The 6,000-nt window shown below is 57.5% G+C and overlaps 1 protein-coding gene across 1 annotated transcript in view; it reads left to right on the plus strand.

Moving 5' to 3' along the window:
- Nucleotides 1–4,269, plus strand: part of TWIST2 (twist family bHLH transcription factor 2) — a 56,182-nt gene extending 51,913 nt beyond the window's left edge. The window contains exon 2 of the mRNA XM_081492242.1: nucleotides 3,527–4,269. The gene's annotated coding sequence lies outside the window, so the exon portion shown is untranslated. The remainder of the gene's footprint in view (nucleotides 1–3,526) is intronic.
- The last annotated feature ends 1,731 nt before the right edge of the window (nucleotides 4,270–6,000 follow it).

A 6,000-nucleotide genomic window follows, 5' to 3' on the forward strand; every position in this document is an offset into this window, starting at 1 on the left:
AAGGGTGAAGGATGGATGGTGGATGGATGGATGGTGGATGGATGGTGGGTGGATGGATAGACGGATGGATGGTGGATGGATGGATGATGGATGGAAGCATGGATGGATGGATGGAGGGATGGATGGTGGGTAGATGGATGATGGATGGGTGGATGGTGGATGGTGGATGGATGGATGGAGGGATGGATGGATGGTGGATGGATAGACGGATGGGTGGTGGATGGATGGATGATGGATGGAAGCATGGATGGATGGATGGAGGGATGGATGGTGGGTAGATGGATGATGGATGGGTGGATGGTGGATGGAGGGATGGATGGATGATGGATGGTGGATGGTGGATGGATGGATGGAGGGATGGATGGATGGTGGATGGATGGATGGTGGATGGATAGACGGATGGATGGTGGATGGATGGATGATGGATGGAAGCATGGATGGACGGATGGAGGGATGGATGGTGGGTAGATGGATGATGGATGGGTGGATGGTGGATGGATGGAGGGAGGGATGGATGGATGGTGGATGGTGGATGGATGGATGGTGGATGGATGGTGGGTGGATGGATGATGGATGGATGGATGGAGGGATGGATGGATGGTGGATGGTGGATGGATGGATGGTGGATGGATGGTGGGTGGATGGATAGACGGATGGATGGTGGATGGATGGATGATGGATGGAAGCATGGATGGATGGATGGAGGGATGGATGGTGGGTAGATGGATGATGGATGGATGGATGGATGGTGGATGGATGGTGGATGGATGGATGGATGGTGGGTGGATGGTGGATGGATGGTGGATGGATGGTGGATGGATGGATGGATGGTGGGTGGATGGTGGATGGATGGATGGATGGATGGAGGGATGGATGGTGGATGGATGGATGATGGATGGTGGGTGGATGGTGGATGGATGCATGGGTGGAAGGGTGGATGATGGCTAGTGAGTGGATGGGGGGATAGATGGAAGGGAGCGTGGATGGAAGGGAGGAGAGAAGGATGATGGATGATGGTGGATGGATGGTGGGTGGATGGTGGGTGGATGGTGGGTGGATGGATGGGTGGATGGATGGAGGGATGGATGGATGGTGGATGGATGGATGGAGGGATGAATGGATGGTGGATGGTGGATGGTGGGTGGATGGATGGTGGATGGATAGACGGATGGATGGTGGATGGATGGATGATGGATGGAAGCATGGATGGATGGATGGAGGGATGGATGGTGGGTGGATGGTGGATGGATGGTGGGTGGATGGATGGATGGTGGGTGGATGGATGGATGGATGGTGGGTGGATGGTGGATGGATGGTGGATGGATGGATGGATGGTGGATGGATGGATGGATGGATGGAGGGAGGGATGTATGGTGGGTGGATGGATGATGGATGGTGGGTGGATGGTGGATGGATGCATGGGTGGAAGGGTGGATGATGGCTCGTGGGTGGATGGAGGGATAGATGGAAGGGAGCGTGGATGGAAGGGAGGAGAGAAGGATGATGGATGAATGGTGGATGGATGGTGGGTGGATGGTGGGTGGATGGATGGGTGGATAGAAAGAAGGAAGAAATGAAGAAAGGAAGGGAGGGAGAGAGGGAGGAAGGAAGGGAAGAACGTGGGTGGAGGGATGGGTGGGTGGGGATCAGTGAATGAATGGAAGGCCCTAGAATGAGCGCTTCCCCCTTAAGCCCACCTGCCTTTATTTCTGGAGAACTTTGGGCGCGCCCCTCCCTGTGTCAGGCCCTTAGGACACAGATTCGTGCGTATGGCTCTCCGCTGCTTCTGGATGCCTTGTGGTCTGATCTGAGTGGGAGAGGAGGGCAGCCGCTGCCTGGCCTCCCCCGCTGCTCCCCTCCTGGTCTGGGCGGACTGAGCTGGGCGAGCTGCACAGGACATGCACACGGTTTCGGGTGGCGGTCCCACGCAGGAGGCAGCCAGCGCCCCAGCTGTTTCACATTTGTGACTGAGAGCGCCGCCCACGTCAGCAGACCCAGCCGGGGTCAGGGTGACATCAAGGGGGCCAGGCCCGGGGGCCCTCAGTCAGGAAGACTAATGAACCTGCCGCCAGCTCCCGCCTGAGCCCTGGGCCCCACGGCCGTGTGGAGCGAACCCCGAAACCCACAATGCTCAGGGCGGCCCTGCCATCCTGGCTTCCACAGATGGTGCCGTGTTTCCCCTTGGAGGGCTGGCGAGGCTCACATATCAAAACCTGTTGTAATGACTTCCTCCCGCGGAGGAAGGCTTCCATTTAGCTTTCTCTAGCTGCCCCCCTTATTAATTATCTAATTACAACCACATTCTCTGCGAGAGCAGCCTTTGACTTTCTGCCCAGGACCACTTTAAACGGCTGACATATTTGGAGTGCTCAGAACTTGGAAAAAAGGAGTGTGTGTGTGTCTCCAGGCACTGGGATTCAGGCAGGCAGGGTCTTCATGCTTGCAGGGGTTTGTCCGGGTACAGCAAAGGGTCCTAGAGCTCCCTGAGCTGCAGGGCCTCAGTATGGAGCCCAGACTCCAGGGGAGGGCGGGCCACGTCCCTGCTGCTGCTGCCCAGCAGGGTCAGCCCACACAACATACACACACACACATACACAGGTACGAGTGAAGTGTGAGTCAGCCCTCCAGCCACACCCAGGCCCCTCTTCTGGTTGTGACACCTCACTTGACTAGTGCAAGTTCCTAAGAATGGGGGAACCCAGTGAGATGTATGTGGCACCTCCCTATACATTTTTTTTGCAACTGTCTGTGAATGTATGGTTATTTCAAAAGCACAGGTTTAGGGACTGACCCGGTGGTTCACTGGTTTGGAATCCGCCTTGCAATGCAGGGGACTCAGGTTCAGTCCCTTCTTGGGGAACTAAGATTCCCCCCGCCACGGGGCAACTAAGCCCACCCACCACAACCGCTGAGCCCGTGCGCTGCAACTAAGACCCAAGCAGCGTAAATAAATAAGCGCATTTTTTTAAAAGCTTGAGTTTAAACAGTCATCTCCCCCTTGCCAGCCCCGACCCCACAGCCGCCTCGTTGCTCTGCATCCTCACTCCCCACCCACCACGGTCGGCTTTGCTCTCACCGTGACCCTGAAGCCCCAACAGTCACCTCACCCTGACCCCCTTCCCCTCCCAGGGGTGGGGACCGCTCTTGTCCACGAGAGCCCAGCTCGGGGTGGCTCCTCCACAGGGCGGCACTGGCCTGTGGGCACTGTGCCAGACGAGGCTCTGGTGGGCACAGGAGGCATCCGGCCCTCGGGGTCTGGGAGTGGCACCAGAGGGTGAAGGTGGGGAGAGAGGGGGCCCTCTGGGCAGGGCCTGGGTCCCTGGGGGCAGCAGCCTGCAGGTGCCTGGTGGCCCTGACCACTGGCCGCCTGTCCAGCTCCTGCCGTGTGGGTGGGTGCAGGCAGGCATTGGAGCAGCTCACACCTGTCACGTCCCGTCGGGGGGAGGCCACGGGCTGAAACGGCCACGCGGTCCCTGGACACCAGGGCTGCAGTGGCCTCTCAACCTCCTTGTGCCTTGTCTTCCAGACTCTCCCGCAGGGCTGAGCGCAACTGGCATCGGGGAATGTCCGAGTCTGCAACTTCCGAAACCCGAACGACCTCCCGGAAGCCCTCCCCCCGCCCCATCATCTCGGCGCTCCCGCAGGGCGTCCAGACAAGGGCCCAGCAGCAGCCCCCCTCCCCTGACCGCGCGGCCTCCGCCCCCGAGACGCCCCTGCCCAGGAAGTGGCGCTCACGGTCGATCTCACGGTCCATCTCACCGAGTAGCCCACGGTGCCATTCTCGCCGCTGTTGAGAGTGTTCACAGACCCGCCCTGGGTTCTATTTTTTTATTTTTATTTTTTGAGGGGGCGGAGATTGATTCTGAAAATCGCTGAATTCAGGAACACATTTACGAGGATTTTGATTTTGTATTTCCCTCTAAGTGCCTTTTTTTAGTGTATATTTTTTAAAAAATAAACCAGAAATGCCTTCCTGTACATTCTGTTTCAACTGGACCAAGGTTCTTAGCAAAGCAACCTCGAGCTACACCCCCAGCCCCCACCCCAGCCTCTGCATGACCGTCTCAAGTTAGCCTGGAATTCTCCCCTCTCCCCTTCCTCTTCCTCCATGATTCACTCAGCTAACCATTTTTAAAAAAAAATACTTTCTGTTTCAGTGTATATGTTGCTTATTTGTTTTATTTATTGAGATGTCTTTAACGAGCGCAGTGACTGCAGTGTGGCTGTGTATACCGCTCCCCTCCCAGGAACAATAAAGACGTCCCTGCAGCCCCCGTCTTCCGTCTCTTTTCTCTACACTGCATGCTGAGTGCGGCCTGAGAAACTTGGAACCGGTTGCAAAAATAACAATCGCGTCACTTTAAAGGGGACCAGCAAGGATGTGAGGTGCATTAGGCTGTGCATGACCGTAGAACTTCCTAGAACTACTAGTGCTGGTGTGGTTGAGCGTGTTCAGCAGGCCCAGGTCTGGGAAAGCTGGTGAGGTTGGCCTCAGCCCCTCTGTGTGCCCGTCTGCTACCCCCCAGCCCCGTCAGTCACCCATCCCGTGTCCTACCCCCGCGGTCCGAGGTCCGTGCTGGCCAGGGCCAGCCCTGAAGAGCCTTCCCAGGTGGGATTCCTTACTTCCCCCGGACACGACCTCCGTGCCCACTTACGTTTATCTCCTGGTGGGTCACAGTCTGCTCTGCGTGCCTCCGGTTTTCCTGATGATGAATCCCACAGCAGCTGTCCCGCCCTCTGCAGCCTGGTGCGTGCGGGTAAGGAGGGAGCCCTGGGGCAGAGGCCCCACCAAGGCCACGGTCTGCAGCCAAGAAGGAGACTCTGGCTGGACTCTGGTCCAGGTGGGCACGGGGACGGTGCAGTCATGCTCCACGTGGGGCAGGAAGTCCCACTCCCCACCTGCACCTCCTTACTGTGTCCACAGGCATCAGTAGGAGCTGGGGTGATGCCCAGGTAAAGGGTTTCCAGCCGGGGAGCTGCAAGTCACCTGCTTGCTACCTTGAGGCTCCAGAAGCATGGCTCATGGGGACAGCTGGTACCTGGGTCAACTGGATGGAGCTGTCCGCGGGCGAGAGGCCACCAGACCCTGTGCCGCCTCCAGACACGGTTCTGGAGAGTGGGGTCTCTGCTGGGAACGTGGTGGACCCTGAAACTTCTCACCCTACTCTTTACTCCTGTTCCCGAGCCTACCAGAAAGGCAGGCGCTCCAGAAATGCCAGCCTGTCCTCAACTTCCATCACCTTGCTGGCCCCTAGAAGTGACCTTGGTGCGGTGCCCTGCAGCACGAGCCCCAGTGGCCGTGCATACAGCAAACACAGACAGACAGATGCATACACGCACCTGGACTCCTTGCTGAGACCTTGGAAGGCAGAGCAATGAAGTCCCGCCAGGACCTGTGCTGTCCCGAAGGGTCCTTGAGGCCTTTGGAGGTCATGAAGACTGCAAAGGTCACGGTCACTCTCTGGGGGGTGATTAGAGGAACACCAGGTCAAATCATTGAAAACTTACGGATGGGGTAGCCATAGAGAATGTTCTTGATGTCTGAATCGCAAAGTCCATGCCCCCTCCTCCTAGAGCTGGAGGGGTGTCTTGCATCCCTGCAGAGTGACCAGCCCCTCGGTCTCTACTTCTGGTGACCAGGCCCTGTGAGCCTCCCACATCCAAGCCCAAGGCAGAGGGCCTGGCCAGGGGTGACCACAGAGGGGGCAAGGAACAAGGAGTGCCCGTGCAGGTGGGCACACAGGTACCCACACCGGAGAGTCAGGAGACCCCGAGGCCAAAGTCCCAGGAAAGAACCCAGGTCATATCTGGGGACCCGCGAAAGCCGACTCTTTGCGCCTGGATCCCTCCCCTATCCAGACACACGCTCAGAGGAAGCCCACCTCCCCAGGTCCAGGCCTTGTGATGAGAACAGTGATGCCCCAGTGGTGCTTTGACAGCCACTCATGACCTACTGTGTTGTCTTTGAGGGATCACCTTTCTATGTCTCCGTCCCTCTAC

The sequence above is a fragment of the Giraffa tippelskirchi genome, chromosome 5 (genome assembly GCF_054371585.1).
Source record: "Giraffa tippelskirchi isolate mGirTip1 chromosome 5, T2T-mGirTip1v1.2.pri, whole genome shotgun sequence".
Lineage (NCBI taxonomy): Eukaryota > Metazoa > Chordata > Mammalia > Artiodactyla > Giraffidae > Giraffa > Giraffa tippelskirchi.